The sequence below is a fragment of the Salmo salar genome, chromosome ssa25, assembly GCF_905237065.1.
Source record: "Salmo salar chromosome ssa25, Ssal_v3.1, whole genome shotgun sequence".
Taxonomy (NCBI): domain Eukaryota; kingdom Metazoa; phylum Chordata; class Actinopteri; order Salmoniformes; family Salmonidae; genus Salmo; species Salmo salar.
In genome coordinates, this window is record NC_059466.1 from 44,483,897 (window position 1) to 44,505,086 (window position 21,190).

Here is a 21,190-nt window from a genome sequence, read left to right on the forward strand (position 1 = left end):
AAATTAAGATCCTACAAATGTAAGGACAAATGACAACACTGGATTAGTGATGAAACTGTAAATTGTGTTCATGATTGAATTTTTGCATAACTTTCTCCATGACTTTCACTTGCGTATCTCAGCTTCTAAATTGCTGCTGACTCAACATTGTTGTCTCCCCTGCACATTGTGCACAAGGCAGAGAATGTGATTTGATTAGGGATTGCAGAGTGATTAGGATAACACATCCTCAGTATTGCCTTAGAAGGACTATAAAAAGACTTCATCAATCTCTTTTATATGAATATTCATGAGACTCAGAGCCCTCAGAGCTTAGGCTTTTTCTTCCACTCTGATAAACAGCAGAATAGAAATGGGCTGTAATTGAATTAATGTGACTGAGCTACTGGCGTGTGTGTGTGTGTGTGTGTGTGTGTGTGTGTGTGTGTGTGTGTGTGTGTGTGTGTGTGTGTGTGTCTGTGTCTGTGTGTCTGTGTGTGTGTGTCTGTGTGTGTGTCTGTGTGTGTGTCTGTGTGTGTGTGTGCGTGCGTGCCAGAGAGAGAAAGTGTGTGTTCAGATTAAGGAGGAGCAGGAATTGCTGAGGTAGAATAAGTTAAGACTGGTGTGAACATGAATCATACCATCTGAAACAAAATGGAATCTGGTCTGACTGGTCCAGTGGGTTACCAGGTACCACAAAGAGGAATCTGGTCTGACTAGTCCAGTGGGTTACCAGGTACCACAAAGAGGAATCTGGTCTGACTGGTCCAGTGGGTTACCAGGTACCACAAAGAGGAATCTGGTCTGACTGGTCCAGTGGGTTACCAGGTACCACAAAGAGGAATCTGGTCTGTCGTTGACTTATTAAACAGAAAAAGGAATGCGTAACACAGGAGGTTGGTGGCATCTTAATTGGGGAGAACAGGCTCGTGGTAATGACTGGAGCGGAATCAGTGGAATAGTTTCAAATACATCAAACACATGGTTTCCAGGTGTTCGATTCCATTCCATTGGCTCTGTTCCGGCAATTATTATAGGCCGTTTTCAGCAGCCTCCTGTGAATTGCATACTTATTTTCAGGCAACCATTTAACTGTCAGGCAGCTACTGTACTTAAGGACAGAGGGTTTCCATTCCATGTAACTTTACACTATAAAGCTTATCATTTGAAATAAACATTATGGCATATATCTTAACCTAAAGCTTTTTGGTTAAAATGACACCAATGCCATGCTATTTTAGTAAAGGATAAAGTACATATATCTGTGCCAACACTTGTAAAAGTGGAAATCTGGTATATTAATTTTGGTTTCCTCAAAGAAGCATCTGGTGGTGTTTGAACACTCCAGAGACTCTTTGTAGACTTCATATTAAAGAGACTGAAGCAGTAGTATTTTCTCTCTACATTAATCTCTAGTGCCTTTACATTTTAGCAGATGCTCTTATCCAGAACAACTTAAAGTAGTGAGTGCATACATTTTCCTATTGGTCCCCCAGTTGGAAAGCACCATGCTCTAACAACTGAGCCAAACAGAACCTTTCTCTCACTTCTGGACTGAATTCCTTACCCAACTCCTTTTTTTCAGCTGTTATCTCATGAATATGTGGATTTCTTGTGATCTTTCATTTACGTATAAAAGTGTGAATTTTTGTTTCTCTTGCTTTATCACCTCTTAAATTCCACTTTAACCTCAATACTGTTCTCCTTAATGATAAATACAGTAACCCCATACAGTAAATCACAGATCAAGAGAGGCAAGGCCATTCGTGAGTGTGAGTTCCCCAGACCTGGGTGTTGTGAAGGAACACGACTCTGTGTTGATGTGAGCCCCAGTGTTGTGCCATAGTAGCGACTGTGGAAAGAGAGATGCTGAGTCTGTGTGTCAGTCACCACAATGTGTGGTTGGATACTCCTCTGCTGTTGTAGGCTAGAGCACAAGCTCCCGTTCTCAGAGAAGACAATTTGAGGCTGGAGCACAAGCTCCCGTTCTCAGAGAAGACAATTTGAGGCTGGAGCACAAGCTCCCTTTCTCAGAGAAGACAATCTGAGCTCAAGGAATAAGGCAACTGTTTAACCCATTTTGAAATGGGAGTCTATTGTTCGAGCCAAGTTTGGGGAATGTGTCCTGCAAATACTTTAAAGCATGTGAGATACATATGGAGAAGGAGTGAAAGAAGGATATTCTGCATTCCTCAAGTAGGCCAAAACAATGAAACTTTCAGCTATGTCAGTTAACTGATAGACTACTCAACACCATCTAACCAGAACCTTCTCAATTATCATGTAGCACAACAATGATATATGCCAACAAGTGATAACTAACTTATATCCACTGTGATAAGCTATTCTGCCATCCAACAACCCAGCATGTGACCATTCCCAGTGAGGGAATAAAGTAGTGTTAGTGTTTTGATGATCCCTCAGAGCCAGTAGTCTAGTTAGGATGGAATGCACCCAGCCACACTTAGAGCTCAGACCCAGAGCTCAGACCCAGAGCTCAGACCCAGAGCTCAGACCCAGACCTTAGCCCCAGAGCTCAGACCTTTTGTTTTTTTATGTGTTATTTCTTACATTGTTACCCCAGGTAATCTTAGGTTTTATTACATACAGTCGGGAGGAACTATTGGATATAAGAGCAACATTTTACATTTACATTTTAGTCATTTAGCAGACGCTCTTATCTAGAGCGACTTACAGTAGTGAATGCATACATTTCATTTCATGCATTTTTTTATTTTTTTTAATATATATTTTTTTGTACTGGCCCCCCGTGGGAATCAAACCTACAACCCTGGTGTTGCACACAGCATGCTGGCGTTGCAAACGCCATGCTCTACCAACTGAGCCACAGGGAACGTCAACTCACCAACATTACGACCAGAAATATGACTTTCCCGAAGTTGATCCTCTGTTTGGCCTACCACCCAGGACAATGGATCGGATCCCAGCCGGCGACCCAAAACAACGACGCCGTGGAAGAAGGGGCAGACGGAGCGGTCTTCTGGTCAGGCTCCGTAGACGGGCACACCGAGCATACTACTCGCCAATGTCCAGTCTCTTGACAACAAGGTAGACGAAATCCGAGCAAGGGTAGCATTCCAGAGAGACATCCGACACTGTAGCGTTCTTTGTTTCACGGAAACATGGCTCACTCGAGACATGCTATCTGAGTCGATACAGCCACCTGGTTTCTTCACGCATCGCGCCGACAGAAACAAGCATCTCTCTGGTAAGAAGAAGGGCGGGGGTGTATGCCTTATGATTAATGAGACGTGGTGTGATCATAACAATATACAGGAACTCAAGTCCTTTTATTCACCTAACTTAGAATTCCTCACAATCAAATGCCGACCGCATTATCTACCAAGAGAATTCTCTTCGATCATAATCACAGTCGACGGCCCTGAAAGAAGACACAGACACATCGACGGCCCTGAAAGAACTTCATTGGAGTCTATGTAAACTGGAAACCACATATCCTGAGGCAGCATTTATTGTAGCCGGGGATTTTAACCAGGCTAATCTGAAAACAAGGCTCCCCAAATTCCATCAGCATATCGATTGTGCTACCAGGGGTAGCAAAATCCTGGATCATTGTTATTCTAACTTCCGCGACGCATATAAGGCCCTCCTCCGCCCTCCCTTCGGAAAAGCTGACCACGACTCCATTTTGTTGCTTCTAGCCTATAGACAGAAACTAAAACAGGAAGCTCCCGCCCTCAGGTCTGTTCAACACTGGTCTGACCAATCGGATTCCACGCTTCAAGATTGCTTCAATCACATGGACTGGGATATGTTCCGCATTGTGGAGAACAACAACATTGACGAATACGCTGATTCGGTGTGCGAGTTCATTAACAAGTGCATCGGTGATGTTGTACCCACAGCGTCTATTAAAACATTCCCCAACCAGAAACCATGGGTGGATGGCAGCATTCGCGCAAAACTGAACGCGCGAACCACTGCTTTTAATCAGGGCAAGGTGACCGGAAACATGACCGCATACAAACAGTGTAGCTATTCCCTCCGCAAGGCAATCAAACAAGCTAAGCGTCAGTACAGAGACAAAGTGGAGTCGCAATTCAACGGCTCAGACATGAGAGGTATGTGACACGGTCTACAGTCAATCACGGACTACAAAAGAAAAACCAGCCCAGTCGCGGATCGCGATGCTTTGCTCCCAGACAGACTAAACAACTTTTTTGCTCGCTTTGAGGACAATACAGTGCCACTGACACGGCCCGCTACCAAAACCTGTGGGCTCTCCTTCACTGTAGCCAACGTGAGTAAAACATTTAAACGTGTTAACCCTCGCAAGGCTGCAGGCCCAGACGGCATCCCCGGCCGTGTCCTCAGAGCATGCGCAGACCAGCTGGCTGGTGTGTTTACAGACATATTCAATCAATCCTTATCCCAGTCTGCAGTCCCCACATGCTTCAAGAGGGCCACCATTGTTCCTGTTCCTAAGAAAGCTAAGGTAACTGAGCTAAATGACTACCGCCCTGTAGCACTCACTTCCGTCATCATGAAGTGCTTTGAGAGACTAGTCAAGGACCATATCACCTCCACCCTACCTGACACCCTAGGCCCACTCCAATTTGCATACCGCCACAAATAGGTCCACAGATGACGCAATTGCCATCACACTGCACACTGCCCTAACCCATCTGGACAAGAGGAATACCTATGTAAGAATGCTGTTCATCGATTACAGCTAAGCATTTAACACCATAGTACCCTCCAAACTCGTCACTAAGCTCGAGACCCTGGGTCTCGACCCCGCCCTGTGCAACTGGGTCCTGGACTTCCTGACGGGCCGCCCCCAGGTGGTGAGGGTAGGTAACAACATCTCCACCCCGCTGATCCTCAACACTGAGTCCCCACAAGGGTGCGTTCTCAGCCCTCTCCTGTACTCCCTGTTCACCCAAATTCGGCTTGTCACCAAAAACACTCACAAACATTTACAGATGCACAATCGAGAGCATCCTGTCGGGCTGTATCACCGCCTGGTACGGCAGCTTGCTCTGCTCATATCCGGAAGGCTCTCCAGAGGGTAGTGAGGTCTGCACAACGCATCACCGGTGAAAACTACCTGCCCTCCAGGACACCTACACCACCTTATGTCACAGGAAGGCCAAAAAGATCATCAAGGACAACAACCAACCGAGCCACTGCCTGTTCACCCAGAAGGCGAGGTCAGTACTGGTGCATCAAAGCTGGAACCGAGAGACTGAAAAACAGCTTCTATCTCAAGGCCATCAATCAGACTGTTAAACAGCCATCACTAACATTGAGTGACTGCTGCCAACATACTGACTCAACTCCACCCACTTTAATAATGGAAAAATGTATGTAATCAATTTATCACTAGCCACTTTATATTATATAATGTTTACTTACACTACATTACTCATCTCTTATTTATATACTGTACGCTATACCATCTACTGCATCTTGCCATCTGATGTAATTAAATGTATCACTAGCCACTTTAAACAATGCCACTTTATATTATATAATGTTCTCATACCCTACATTGCTCATCTCATATGTATATACTGTACTCTATACCATCTACTGCATCTTGCCTATGCCGTTCGGCCATCACTCATTTATATATTTTTATGTACATATTCGCATTCATTCCTTTACACTTGTGTGTATAAGGTAGTTGTTGTGAAATTGTTAGGTTATATTACTTGTTAGATATTACTGCATGGTCGGAACTAGAAGCACAAGCATTTCGCTACACTTGCATTAACACCTGCTAACCATGTGTATGTGACAAATACATTTGATTTGATTTGAACCAGACCCAGACCCAGAGCTCAAACCTAGAGCTCAGACCCTGAGCTCAGACCTAGACCCAGACCCAGAGCTCAGACCCTGAGTTCAGACCTAGACCCAGAGCTCAAACCCAGACCCGGAGCTCAGACCCAGACCCAGACCCAGACCCAGAGCTCAGACCCTGAGTTCAGACCTAGACCCAGAACTCAGACCTAGACCCAGAGCTCAGACCCAGACCCAGACCCAGAGCTCAGACCTAGACCCAGACCCAGAGCTCAGACCCTGAGTTCAGACCTAGACCCAGAGCTCAAACCCAGACCTAGAGCTCAGACCCAGACCCAGACCCAGAGCTCAGACCCTGAGTTCAGACCTAGACCCAGAACTCAGACCTAGACCCAGAGCTCAGACCCAGACCCAGACCCAGAGCTCCGACCCAGAGCTCAGAACCAGACCCGGAGCTCAGACCCAGAGCCAGAGCTCCGACCCAGAGCTCAGACCCAGACCTGGAGCTCAGACCCAGACCCGGAGCTCAGACCCAGAGCTCAGACCTAGACACAGAGCTCAGGCCCAGAGCTCCGACCCAGACCCAGACCCAGAGCTCAGACCCAGAGCTCAGACCTAGACACAGAGCTCAAACCCAGAGCTCCGACCCAGACCCAGACCCAGAGCTCAGACCCAGACCCAGAGCCCAGACCCAGAGCTCCCGACCCAGGTCTCTAACAGCTGGGCTCCCGCAGTGCTCAGCCTGTCCCAGGATAGGCCACAGTAGTCTAGATAGTAGTAGTCTAGTCTCTACTTTGTTCAGTTTTTTAAGACTGTCTGTTTGTGGGAGGATGCAAGGCACAGTACAATAGGGTCTGTATTAAAGTTACGTGATGATTTGAGCAGGGGTATCATGAATGTACTAATGACTACTGTAAGTTTAATTAAGCAGTTGTTAGCTGTGTAAATGTATGACCTGGACATTTCTCATCTCATCTGAATTGAGAAAAACAGCTTTAAAGTGTCAACCAGCAGTTGAAACAATTACAAAGCCAAATCCCCACCCCTGTTTCGGTATGGGGATAGGGCTGGATAAATTCCTAGACAGAACTATGAATGCAAGGACTGACCATCCATGATATCAAAATTGTAGTTTTAACCATGTTTTGAGGCTACCGTATATAGCGTTTGTTTACATTTTGCTTTGTTTACAAACATTGGAGTAAAACAAGCTTATATTTTTGGTTCTCATGGAGAGTGACAGTTGAACTGAGCTCATGAGGTGTTTCTAAGTTATATTCTTCAAGAATCAATGGTTACATTTAATTAACTCAGAAGGCCAGACATGGATGAAGCAACTGCAGATTGCCCCTTTAAGTTGTGATGATGCTTAATGAAGACATCTCATAGTCTAACTGTCACCGAAGGTGGTTCCTCTCCTTGTTCGGGCGGTGCTCAGCGGTTGGCGTCGCCGATCCATTTTTCCTTTTCTGTTGGTTTTGTCTTTGATTCATTTTAATTTGCTTTAATTTATGTGTGTATATTTACCCCTGTTTCCCCGCTTAGGTTTGTGTGGGGTTATTTTCATGTTGCTCATGGAGGTTTTTTCCTCAGTTTATTCACGTGTGTACCGTGTGTTAAGTATAGTAGGAGCGTTGTTTTTCCTCCTTCCGTGAATAACTGTGTGTTCTATTGTCTCGGGCGTTTATGGACCTTGTATCTGTACCGTTTTGAGACTTGCCTATTAAAGACGCTACATTGACATCTCTGCTCTCCTGCGCTTGACTCCTTAGCTACCTTCAGTACGATTTCACAACAGAATCCCGCACCATGATTATGGAGTCAGCAGGAGCAGACGCTCTCCCGATATCTATGGAGGAGTGCGTTCAACAACACACGGCAGTACTGCAACGTCTGGGAACACCGATGGATCAGGTGATGGCAACGATGGACAGGTGGGAGAGAGGTGGCCTTCCTAAACCTCCACTAGCCACACTACAACCAGCCCCACAACCCTCTCATACGTCGCCTGGTTCCAGTGGTATTCGGCTCGCGCTCCCGAGGGTATACGATGGGACGGCTGCCGGGTGCCAGGGGTTCCTACTCCAGCTGGATCTCTACCTGGCAACCGTTCACCCGGCTCCTTTGGGACGTGAGAGCGTGAATGCCCTCGTCTCCTGCCTCTCAGGCAAAGCCCTGGAGTGGGCCAACGCGGTGTGGAATGAGGTAGACTCGGCGAGGGACCACTACCCAGAGTTCACCCGCCACTTTCGGGCAGTGTTCGACCACCCACCTGAGGGCCGAGCGGCGGGTGAACGTCTGTTCCAGCTGAGGCAGGAGACGAGGAGCGCGCAGGAATTCGCACTGGAGCTCCGGACCTTGGCCGCCGGCGTGGGATGGAACGACAGGGCACTGATCGATCACTATAGGTGCAGTTTACGCGAGGACGTCCGTCGGGAGCTAGCCTGTAGAGATACCACCCTCACCTTGGACCAGCTGGTGGACATGTCCATTCGGCTGAACAACTTGCTGGCTACCTGCGGACGTCTGGATCGGGCTCTGTCAGTTTCATCCCCCAGCACCTCCGCTCCGATGACCATGGAGCTAGGAGGTGCTGCAGCAAGGGCGACCAGAGGAGGAGCCCTTTCCTGTACCAGATGTGGTCGTAGAGGGCACATTGCTGACCGGTGCTGGGGGAGCTCTTCTGGGAATCGAGACGACAGGCAGGGCACTGTTCGGTCACCCCAGGTGAGTAGGCACCAGGATCACCCAGAGTCCCCTGTTGCTCACATGTATGTGTTGATTTCTTTTCCTGAGTTTGCCCCACATTCCCAGCATAAGGCGCTAGTAGATTCAGGCGCAGCGGGTCATTTTATTGACCGTGGTTTTGCTTATAGTTTAGGGATCCCCCTTGTTCGGATTGATAAGCCCTTCCCAGTTCATGCTTTAGATAGTCGACCATTAGGGTCAGTGCTAATCAGGGAGGCCACGGCTCCACTGGACATGGTTACGCAGGAGGGTCATGGGGAGAGAATTAGTCTCTTCCTTATTGATTCTCCTGTGTTTCCCGTGGTGCTGGGGATACCCTGGTTGGCCTGTCACAACCCCAAGATTTCGTGGCAACAGAGGGCTCTGAAGGGGTGGTCAGAGGAGTGCTCAGGCAGGTGTGTAGGAGTTTCCATCGGTGCAACGAAGGTGGAGAGTCCAGACCAAGTCTCCACCGTGCGCATTCCCTCAGAATATGCCGATTTGGCTATCGCCTTCTGTAAAAGGAAGGCAACTCAGTTACCATCGAATAGGGGATTGTGCGATAAATCTCCTGGTAGACGCCGCACTTCCCAGGAGTCACGTGTATCCCCTGTCACAGGAGGAGACGGTGGCTATGGAGACATATGTCTCTTAATCTCTGGGGCAAGGGTACATTCGGCCCTCCACTTCACCTGCCTCCTCGAGTTTCTTTTTTGTGAAGAAGAAGGAGGGAGGTCTGCGTCCGTGCATTGACTATAGAGGTCTAAATTCTATTACAGTGGGGTACAGTTACCCGCTACCTCTCATCGCCACGGCAATTGAGTCATTTCACTGGGCACGCTTCTTCACAAAACTGGATCTCAGGAGCGTGTATAATTTGGTGCGTATCCGGGAGGGAGATGAGTGGAAGACAGCGTTTAGTACCACATCCGGCCATTATGAGTACCTCGTCATGCCGTACGGGTTGAAGAATGCTCCAGCAGTCTTCCAATCCTTTGTAGATGAGATTCTCAGGGACCTGCACGGGCAGGGTGTAGTGGTGTATATCAATGACATTCTGATATATTCCGCTACAAGCGCCGCACATGTGTTTCTGGTGCGCAGAGTACTTGGGCGACTGTTGGAGCATGACCTGTATGCAAGGCTGAGAAATGCTTGTTCTTCAAACAGGCCGTCTCCTTCCTAGGATATCGCATTTCCACATCTGAGTTGGTGATGGAGTTTGACAGCATTGCAGCCGTGCGTAATTGGCCGACTCCCACCACGGTAAAGGAAGTGCAGCGGTTGCCAACTACTACCTGAGGTTTATCCAGGGTTTTGGGCAGGTGGTTGCTCCCATTACCTCACTGCTGAAGGGGGGACCGGTGCGTCTGCGTTGGTCGGCTGAGGCGGACAGAGCTTTTGGTCGCCTGAAGGCTCTGTTTACCTCGGCTCCCGTGCTGGCGCATCCGGATCCCTCTTTGGCATTCATAGTGGAGGTGGACGCATCCGAGGCTGGGATTAGAGCCGTGCTCTCACAGCGCTCGGGTACGCCACCGAAGCTCCGCCCCTGTGCTTTCTTTTTGAGGAAGCTCAGCTCGGCGGAGCGAAACTATGATGTGGGGGACCGGGAGTTGTTGGCTGTCGTCAGGGCTCTGAAGTTGTGGAGACATTGGCTTGAGGGGGCTAAACACCCTTTTCTCATCTGGACTGACCACCGGAATCTGGAGTACATCCGGGCAGCGAGGAGACTGAACCCTCGCCAGGCAAGGTGGGCTTTGTTTTTCATCCGGTTTAGGTTTACGATGTCATATAGACCAGGTTCCCAGAACACTAAGGCAGACGCACTGTCACGACTGTATGATACAGAGGAGTGGTCCATCGATCCCACTCCCATACTTCCGGCCTCTTGTCTGATGGCACCGGTGGTACGAGTGGTGGACGCGGACATCGAGCGGGCATCACGTTCAGAGCCTACCCCACCACAGTGTCCAGCTGGACGGATGTACGTTCCGTTCGATGTTCAGATTGATCTGGTGGGCTCACACGTCACCCTCCTCTGGTCATCCGGGCATCGGTAGGACGGTGCGAAGTCTTAGTGGGAAGTACTGGTGGTCCACTTTGGCCAAGGACGTGAGGGTTTATGTTTCCTCCTGCTTGGTGTGCGCTCAGTGCAAGGCTCCTAGGCACCTGCCCAGAGAAAAATTACAACCCCTTCCCATTCCACAGCGGCCTTGGTCACACCTGTCAGTGGACTTCCTGACCGATCTTCCGCCGTCACAGGGCAACACCACGATCTTGGTTGTTGTGGATTGGTTTTCTAAGTCCTGTCATCTCCTCCCTTTGCCCAGTCTCCCTACGGCCCTACAGACTGCGGAGGGCCTGTTTACACACGTCTCCCGGCACTATGGGGTACCTGAGGACATAGTTTCTGATCGGGGTCCCCAGTTCATGTCCAGGGTTTGGAAGGCATTCATGGAGCGTCTGGGGGTCTCGGTCAGCCTTACCTCAGGTTTTCACCCTGAGAGTAATGGGCAGGTGGAGAGAGTAAACCAGGATGTGGGTAGGTTTCTGCGGTCGTATTGCCAGGACCGGCCAGGGGAGTGGGCGACATTCATTCCATGGGCAGAGATGGCCCAGAACTCACTCCACCACCCCTCTACTAACCTATCGCCCTTCTAGTGTGTGTTTGGGGTGTCAGCCGGTTCTGTACCGTGGCATCAGAGCCAGACCGAGGCTCCTGTGGTGGACGAATGGGTGAAGCGGGTACCACGGGTACCTGAAATGGGTCGAAGGGCGGCAGAAGGCGAGCGCTGACTGTCACTGCAGTGAGGCCCCGGTGTTCGCACCGGGGGACCGGGTCTGGCTCTCGACCCGAAACCTGCCCCTCCGCCTGCCCTGCTGGAAGCTGGGTCCGCGTTTTGTGGGGCCATTTAAAGTCCTGAGGAAAATAAACAAGGTGTGTTACAGGTTACAGCTCCCCCTGATTACTGTATTAACCCCTCGTTTCATGTGTCTCTCCTCAGGCCGGTGGTGGCTGATCCGCTTCAAGAAGCTGGGGTACAGGAGGTTCCTCCGCCCCCTCTGGACATCGAGGGGGCTCCGGCATATGCAGTTCTTTCCGTACTGGACTCGAGGCGTTGGGTGAGGGGCATTCAGTACCTCGTGGATTGGGAGGGGTACGGCCCGGAGGAGAGATGCTGGGTGACGGTGGAGGACGTATTAGACCCATCGATGCTGAGGGAGTTTCACCGCCTCCATCCGGATCGGCCTGCAACTCGTCCTCCGGGTCGTCCTCGAGGCCGGCGTCGGTGCGCTGCAGGAGCCGAGCGTCGGGGGGGGGGGTACTATCACGACTTCCACCGAAGATGGTTCCTTTCCTTGTTCGGGCGGTGCTCGGCGGTCACCGATCCATTTTTCCTTTTCTGTTGGTTTTGTCTTTGATTCATTCACACCTGATTTTCATTTGCTTTAATTTCTGTGTGTATATTTACCCGTTTCCCCACTTCGGTTTGTGCGGGATTATTTTCATGTTGCTCATGGAGGTTTTTTCCTCAGTTTATTCACGTGTGTACCGAGTGTTAAGTATAGTAGGAGTGTTGTTTTTCCTCCTTCCGTGAATAACTGTGTGTTCCATTGTCTCGGGCGTTTATGGGCCTTGTACCTGTACCGTTTTGACACTTGCCTATTAAAGACGCTACATTGACATTTCTGCTCTCCTGCGCTTGACTCCTTAGCTACCTTCAGTACGATTTCACAACACTAACTGTGTCTCAGAAAACCCTCAGAACCTGCTGGAAGCAATTATAGGGCTCTCCAAGCAGTAAAGAATGTGGCCGGCTTTCACCACAGTCCTACAAAAGAATGATACATTTTTCAAGAAAAAAATTAAGCAAACAGTCTTTGGCTATGGGCTATTCTGTGGAACTAAACACAACACATGAACTTATTTTCCCATAAATTACTCCCTGTTTAACTGGGAAAACAACAGATATTCAGTATCACATTGTGCTGCTCTAAACCACAGATCTCAACTCATCCCGGCTCTTCTCTGTGAGTGATTTATCTGTGCTGGACATTTGAGTCATACATTGTCTGCAGGCTTTCTGTCTAAGTTGTGGATTTGTAGAGTGAGTCAGGCTAGCTAGTCATAACCTGCCTCATCGTAAACAGTCTAATCCTGACATTTATCTTTGATAGGAGATTACATGACCTCTGACCTTTTGAGGAGTCAGGTATCAGGAACACAGTGGACCACCAGAGGTGAAACTCCAGAGAATCTCCAAAGTCATCTCTTTATGCAAAGTTATTTTATAGTCTTATCACTGTAGAAGTGTTGTTTGATACACATACCAGCACTGTTATGATATTTTAAGAGTCTACAGCGTATCAGTAGATAAGAACTGTACAGAGTAATATCGACTAGGGAATGCCCTGCCCAAGCAACATGGGAAATGTAGACAACCTCCATATTACACTGTTAAACAGCATACAGTTCCTCCAAGTCTTTTTCTATGCTCCTGATAACATCCTACACTGTGTCAGTTCAGATCATGGCTGCTGTTGGTTTGCTACAGCTCGTGTGAGAGAGAGAGAGAACTGCATGGCATCTGATGCCACAGTGCTGGCAGGCAGGGCTGTAGCCATGGAGCCAATCACGCTGTAGTATACGTTGCACCCTACACCCACAGGAAAAACATCACTTCCAGGTCAATGACTCCTATAGCCCCTCATAGATATGTTATCCGGGCTAATCAGAAAGCAGTTCAAAGGTAGTTTACATTCAGTGGATCTCTTGCTGTGGCATATATACATTTGGCTTTCCAGTTCCACTCGCTTGACACTTAAGCAACGCTTCTCAAACTGAAAACAACAAAGGTTATGAGGATACTAGGCATCGGCATTGCTATTCTATTGCTATTCTATATGTCATATTTTTGATAGAGTTAAAAGTAGGTTCATTAGTTATTGTAGGACTCTGTGATGCAGCTGTAAATGCATTTCTATATTGATTTATACCACAGCATTGTTGAATACTAATTTCTGATTGGCTAGAAGGGAATTCTCGAATGGGTATTAAAACCAGATAGCTTACAGTTGGAAAAGATATCGGGACTCTGTTCGAATAGATATCCCGGACACTTTGAAATCCTGACGCTATATGTGCATACACAACTGTACGTGCTGCAAAGTTACAGAAAGCTAAACCAAGAACCACACAAACCGAAATTGGATACATTGTAAACGCAGGTTCAAGGAGGAAAAAGTTCCAGCATTGATTTGTTTTTGCAGACATCTATTTATTGGGAGCATCTGATGACCTAACATGGTGAGTGCTGACCATGCATTTCTCTGGTCCCTACTGATGCAGTCATGACACAAGTGGCTCTATGCTGTCAAATCCTGCCATGTTTCTAGTTTGACCATCTGTTTTAAGCAAATATTTGTTCATTTGGTTGTCATCTAGGCAGGTTTTCAAGCAACAAACTATTTAGCTAAAGTAGCTAGCTTCTAGCCTAGAGTTTGATATGCATTGCGATTTCCTCGTAATGTACAGTGTTGAGTGTCTTGACGAGAAGGCAACATTTTCTAGCTTTGCCAGGCAAACTTGGGCATCATCTTTAATTTGGATGTATCCAAATGAATTTCAATAGAAAACAGCTTAAACAAACACAAATGCAGCTACTTTGCTTTTATTCTGTCTGCAGAGGTCGTGACTGTTAGCCATAGTTAGTTGGCTAGCTAGCAAGCATGGGACAAGAACGTTGCCAGCGAGCATGGCAATGAAACATATAAAACAAACAACCAGTGCTTGTCTTGGGTCGGAGCTGTCTGGAGCGCCATACCAGCACCTCCAATTTTTTGGGAACTGCATTTCAGCTCCTCTATAAAACTTTATATTTTACCAGGTAAGTTGACTGAGAACACATTCTCATTTACAGCAACAACCTGGGGAATAGTTACAGGGGGATGAATGAGCCAATTGTAAGCTGGGGATAATTAGGTGACCACAATGGTATGAGGGACAGCTTGGGAATTTAGCCAGGACACCAGGGTTAACACCCCTACTCTTACAATAAGTGCCTTGGGATTTTTTACCAAACTCAGAGAGTCAGGACACCCATTTAACATCCCATCTGAAAGACAGCACCCTACACAGGGCAGCGTCCCCAGTCGCTACCCTGGGGAATTGGGATATTTTTTAGACCAGAGGAAAGAGTGCCTCCTACTGGCCCTCCAACACCACTTCCATCAGCATCTGGTCTCCCATCCAGGGACTGACCAGGACCAACCCTGCTTAGCTTCAGAAGCAAGCCAGCAGTGGGATGCACAGTGGCCTATCACCAGCAGGGATTCACACAAAAAGTTTGATCAAAGCAGAATGAAGGCAGGAGCGGCATTGAATAGCAACGGAGAGTGGGCATTCATATCCTTATTTCGCTTTAAGTTTATTTGCTGCTAGTCTGTGAATCCGGTCTACAGTATATGGTGCCAGCTTCAGAATGCACAGATTGAGAATGTGCCAGCCTGAATGGGCAGGATACGGTGTTCCAAGTTGTCAAATGAGGGTTCTAATGGTCTTGAAAATCCTGGAAAAGTCATGGAATTTTAATATAGTGTTTTCCTCTTTAAATATATCATCACTCACTTAAAAGTCGACATATCAGACATGATCAGAATTAGGCCAGCACACACACAGCGCGTCTCTCGGTGTGTGATGTGCATCATCTGTGTGTGTGAGTGTGCCGTGCCGTTGCCTGAGGAGAGAGACACATTTCAGAAGACATGGAAGAGATGACGAATACAAATCAGTAGCAGATTTAGGTACGGGCGACATGGGCAGCCGCCCAGGGCTGCATCTTGCCGGGGGGGCGGACAAGGGCGCCCCCGGGTGCGGGCGAGGGCAGGCGCGGGCGCTGAAGGGGGGGTTCGCCAAGAGCGCCATACAAGCTAGAACCGCCACATACACTTGAAAAAAAAAGCTAAACCGAAAACTGAGTGAAGAGCAGATATTTCAACTAGCAAGCAAGTCGCAGCAATGAAGAACACGAATAGGGGGAGAATTCTGGCAGGGGGGATATTTTTGGCACATCACCGGCACTGTTGAGAAATAAATCTGACACTGTTATTTGAAAGCTGGGATTCCCCTCTATTAAATAGTGGGCTATGTAATTCAGACAATGTAAAAAATATTCAAAGAATAGCCTAATTGACAAATAACTTCCATGCTGTGCATAGATCTCCCCTGAAACATGAATATTTTAGCCTTTTCAAGGTTGTAGATAAACATGTATTAGCTACTTTGCTTGAATCATTGAATGAGGGAATAATTGTAGAAAGACAGAAAACTATTTGGTTGTAATGTTACAACCTTTTATGTAAAGGGTTGCCAGCCATCCTCCAGGAGGACTAAGCCTACTGGGTGTGCTGGCTTTTGATTGGACACACAACAGTATATTTATATATTATTAATTCCATTCCTTTACTTTTAGATTTGTGTGTATTGTGTGTATTGTTGTGATATTGTTAGATATTACTTGTTAGATATTATTGTATTGTTGGAGCTAGAAGCTACAAGCATTTTCACTACACCCGCAATAACATCTGCTAAACATGTGTATGTGACCAATAAAATTAGATTTGATATAGCCTAAACACCAGCTGCTCAACAAGACCTTGATAAGCAGACTCGGGTGTGTTTCAGGGCTAGATCAAAAGCCTGCGCGCCCAGTACCTCTCCAGGTGCAGGGTTGACCACATGTGTTTTATACAGTAGCCTAATAGTGCAGTTATTCTACTTTGTGGAGGGTGAAGTGCCTTGATTGATTTCAGAGCACAATGGCAGGAAATAGTAGGTCTACATGGGATCTGTATAGAGACGCTACCAATTATTTATCATTAAAAAAAAAATGGTTAAAAGTCATGGAGAAGTCATGGAAAAGTCATTGAAATTCCATCTGTCAAAATGTGTATGAACCCTTAGCAGTGAATAATCAGGTCTCTATAGCATTCTGTCGTTTGGGAATTTCTTTGAACATAGTCTAACGAACTGACTTGGAAAAAGAGAGCTCCTGCACTTCTTTCATCCAACTGGGTCACGTCCTTAAATATACAACCAAAAGATAATAAAGTATGAATTTGCTTATAATGAAAACATCAACAAGAATAAAAAAATATTCTACGGATAAATTTATGCTTGAGTATTGTTTTCTTTGGCAGCTGTGGTATAAGCGGGATAATTCCTCTGTTCTGTACATTACCTTGGGGGGAAAAAAAATTGAACTCCACCAAGCCTCGTCCTGCCATGTTCCATTATTTCCAAGGTAATGTACAGAACGTGTGCGTTTATCCCTTACTTATTTGATTCATTAGCCTTGTGTTTTTCAGAAGTGAGCCTTGGGGGAGATCCTCTTACTGATGGGGCAGCAGAGTAATTAAAATCTTGAACCTTTGCCATGGTTACCGTGGGCACATCCACATCAGATGCTAATCTACATTGCCAATAGAACTGTCTGTGGGGGACAATAAGGTAGAATAAAGTAATGATAGTGTTCTCACAGAATGATGCAGATTTAGTTCAGTACTGTGTCGTTCATACTGGATTTATCCCTCAATTTAATGTTAAGTCTCCTGGCTGGTTGAATACAGAAATATTCAATACGGCCTCATAATAAATCTGTGAAACATTTATCGTTAAAAAAATGCTCGCATTCACTTGCATTACATCTCTGTTCTCACAGCTGACCATGCTAACATTGGAGACATCAATGAAGGCGTCGCCCTTCCACCCTAGATCTTGTCACTTTTTGTGGTGTTGGAATTGAACATTTATTTGACCATTCATGATCTCATGAGTAGCTTTCATTGAGCAGTGTTGTCTATCTATTGTGATGATGAATGGGTGTGTGGATGGGATGCAGCGAAGCAGCCGAGCCTTGGAGGCTGACCCCATCTGGCTTCAGCCTGGTTATGTTCTAGAATGAGTTCCAGCCCCATCCCCAGCCTCATCACAATAGAGTCCCCAAGGTTCCCCCTGCTCCCCAGCCTTTGTCTTCACATTGGCTTACCTTTTGTCTCATAACGTGGAGAAGGGATAGATGGGAAATAGAGAGCCCTAGCCCTTAATGGAGGCAGCGTCCTTGAAATAACCCAGTGGAAATTACGCTTCCCCAGCATGTTACACGCTTCCGTGAGCATACAGCCAAGGCTGGGGCTGAGGCAGAGGGAGGGAAGGCACCACAGTAACTAGGTGGCTGTGTTATGTTTGGAGGCAGAGTTTCATCCATGTGCCAGTGACATGCAATAGAGGGTTTAATAACCGTTCAGTGGGAGTTGCATCATTCCTCTCTGTTGGATAGGACCACCCTGGAACGTGTTATGTGAGTACTGCTTACGCTGTGAAGGCTGTATATTGTGGAAAGTTGTTGTAATTTATGAGTGTAGCTATTTATTATGATGTCATAGAGAGCAGTAGCGTCTTGAGATTCTTTACATGCTGATTCATGATATAAACAGTATACTTTTACTTGTAAGTAATCCTTTAGATTTTTGTGTTTGAAGGATATCACATTACTTTTGTGGAGCATTATCCTCTTATTTAGTATATTTATGAACCTAAATAAACTATTGTTTGATGATGGGGAATAATGTGACTAGTTTTGATACACCTGTACCTGAAACCTTATATATTTGAGAAGTGTATTATGTTCAGAAAACTTCATGTATGAATCTGTTTAGTTGCAATCGTATGGACTAGTTAAACGGTTCAATAACCAGACTAAACCAAGAGTACTGGGAGAAGTAGATGAATTATTGGATGGACGGTGTGAACCCAGTCCGTAATATGACACATCCTACATCTGACTCACCCATGTGCTTTAGACTCTTCGAACCATTAGGCCTCAGTGTTTCTCTGTTCCGTCCCTTATCTTGTCTTTCAGGAAGGTTTTTTCCAACCGGCAATATCTTCTGTTTGTCGTGCCAAGCACCACAAACGAAATAGCCCCTGGCTGCTAATGGCCTTATTTAGAAGAAATGAATAGTAATCTGTTTGGAATATTTGTTCTATATTATGGTAGTCATCGAAGCGAACAATAGATGCTTTATATATATACATATATATTATATATATACACACACTACTGTTCAAAAGTTTGGGGTCACGTAGAAATGTCCTTCTTTTTGAAAGAAAAGCTACTTTTTTGTGCATTAAAATAACATCAAATTGGTCAGAAATACAGTGTAGACATTGTTACTGTTGTAAATGACTATTGTAGCTGGAAACTGCCGATTTTTTATGGAATATCTACATAGGCATACAGAGGCCCATTATCAGCAACCATCACTCCTGTGTTCCAATGGCACGTTGTGTTAGCTAACCCAAGTTGATCATTTTAAAAGGCTAATTTATCATTAGAAAACCCTTTTGCAATTATGTTAGCACAGCTGAAAACTGTTGTCTTGATTAAATAACAATAAAACTGGCCTTCTTTAGACTAGTTGAGTATCTGGAGCATCAGCATTTGTGGGTTCGATTACAGGCTTAAAATGGCCAGAAACAAATACATTTCTTCTGAAATTCGTCAGTCTATTCTTGTTCTGAGAAATTAAGTCTATTCCATGCGAGAAATTGCCAAGAAACTGAAGATCTCGTACAACGCTGTGTACTACTCCCTTCATAGAACAGCACAAACTAGCTCTAACCAGAATAGAAACAGGAGTGGGAGGCCCCGGTGCACAACTGAGCAAGAGCACAAGTACATTAGAGTGTCTAGTTTGAGAAACAGATGCCTCACAAGTCCTCAACTGGCAGCTTCATTAAATAGTACCCGCAAAACACCAGTCTCAACATCAATAGTGAAGAGGTGACTCCAGGATGCTGGCCTTCTAGGCAGAGTTGCAATGAAATAGCCATATCTCAGACTGGCCTATAAAAAGTAAAGATTAAGATGGGCAAAATAACACACTGGACAGAAATATGATTTTTCTTTGCAACTCTGCATATGTGGTAACTCCTTCAAGACTGTTGGAAAAGCATTCCAGTTGAAGCTGGTTTAGAGAATGCCAAGCGTGTGCAAAGCTGTATCAAGGCAAAGGGTGGCTACTTTGAAGAATCTCAAAAATAAAATATATTTTGATTTTTTTAACACTTTTTTGGTTACTACATGATTCCATATGTGTTATTTCATAGTTTTGATGTCTTCACTACAATTCTACAATGTAGAAAATTGTCAAATTAAAGAAAAACCCTTGAATGAGTAGGTGTGTCCAATATATATATATATATATATACACATTACCGTTCAAAAGTTTGGGGTTACTTAGAAATGTCCTTGTTTTTGAAAGTAATGCAGCTGTTTTGGCCATTAAAATAACATCAAATTGATCAGAAATACAGTATAGACATGGTTAATGTTGTAAATGACTATTGTAGCTGGTACTGTGTATATATATGAAACAAAATAACCACTTTCAATTTATTGATGAATATTCAAAGCCTTCTGGATCGGATGAAGCTGTATTTGCTGCCTGTCTAATGTTCATGTAAAACCTCACCGTCTCAGTTTGTACTCTATGTAATGCCTCAGTTAACTATAACACCGTCAGATGTAGCTTACACAATTATGTACCAGAAGTTCATTGTTATCGGTATGATTATGTTGTTGAGGGAAGTTTGTTTAGAAGTGAGTTATAGTTAAAAACCTTAAGGCTTTGGTTTCCTGACTCTTTTCTCTCCGAAAATCATAAATGCAGCTTTGTTTGCCAGCCTGCATTCAGGATCAAGTTGGATTTCATGTGGGCGAGGTGGAGACAGTCGCTAAGCCGCAGTCAAGACATGTCCTTTTGGAGTGTTTCAAAATAACGTTTCCACTCAAGCCTTATTTCAGCTCTAAATGGGTGTGATATTGGACTTGACCTACTGCTGGTAAACTAGTTGTTACCAGTAAAAAGAGTCTTGTCCCCAAATAACCTGGACTGCTGAGGCAATGACACTGCAGCATCTGTCATAATGGCATTTCGAAAAATCTGAGTGGAAATGCTATTATGGAGCAATCCTGTTTACTCTGGAGCTTTACCTGGAAACCAAACAAAGGGAATAGAATAAGAGCTATTTCAATACAGGCCTTCCAGGAGGATTCATACACTGCTGGAATCTCAATTGTGTGTCGAACATATACAGTATGTGTCAGTTAGCTTGTGGAGTTGTTGTCACGTGCTGTAATAAGGGGGTGGAGGGGGGACGTACTTCTGTCAAGCGAAGTGAGAATAATCTAACATGGCGTGTATACAGCATGTGCGAAGTAGTTCTTGGTACATCTTTTTTTTTATTTATCTTTAGAAACAAGGCACATTTTTCATAATGATGTACGCATTTCATATTTCACAATTATCACGCTGCGTTTGACCTATTTTATTGGAAGCTCCTCTCAAGCTACGATGTAAAGAGAGGGTCAGGTTGACGCAGGTATACTAGACATCAACTTGACCACTTCTGTTGGGAAGCCTTTGTACAAACCTTCCATCTGTACCACTCCTCAAGCCTCTCCATGTCAAACCGTCAAGTTTAAGAGTATATTTGGGGTCAGCGGGAACAGAAAGACCCTTCACACGTCCAGTCCCATTGTGTGGAGAAAGCCTTTGTAAACAAATTGCTTTGCCTTTTGAAAACATTCTACCAGTCTTCACAGTAGGGGGTGGAGAGAAGGAGAGCAGG

At 45.7% G+C, this 21,190-nt stretch overlaps 1 protein-coding gene across 2 annotated transcripts in view; it reads left to right on the top strand.

The window, feature by feature from the left end:
- Positions 1–21,190, top strand: part of LOC106586808 (E3 ubiquitin-protein ligase Midline-1) — a 79,722-nt gene that overhangs the window by 3,584 nt on the left and 54,948 nt on the right. The window contains exon 1 of one of the 2 annotated variants that reach the window (XM_014174480.2): positions 17,589–17,855. The exons of the other annotated variant lie outside the window; for it this stretch is intronic. The gene's annotated coding sequence lies outside the window, so the exon portion shown is untranslated. Of the gene's footprint in view, positions 1–17,588; positions 17,856–21,190 lie in introns of those variants that run through there. 2 annotated transcript variants of the gene reach the window in all.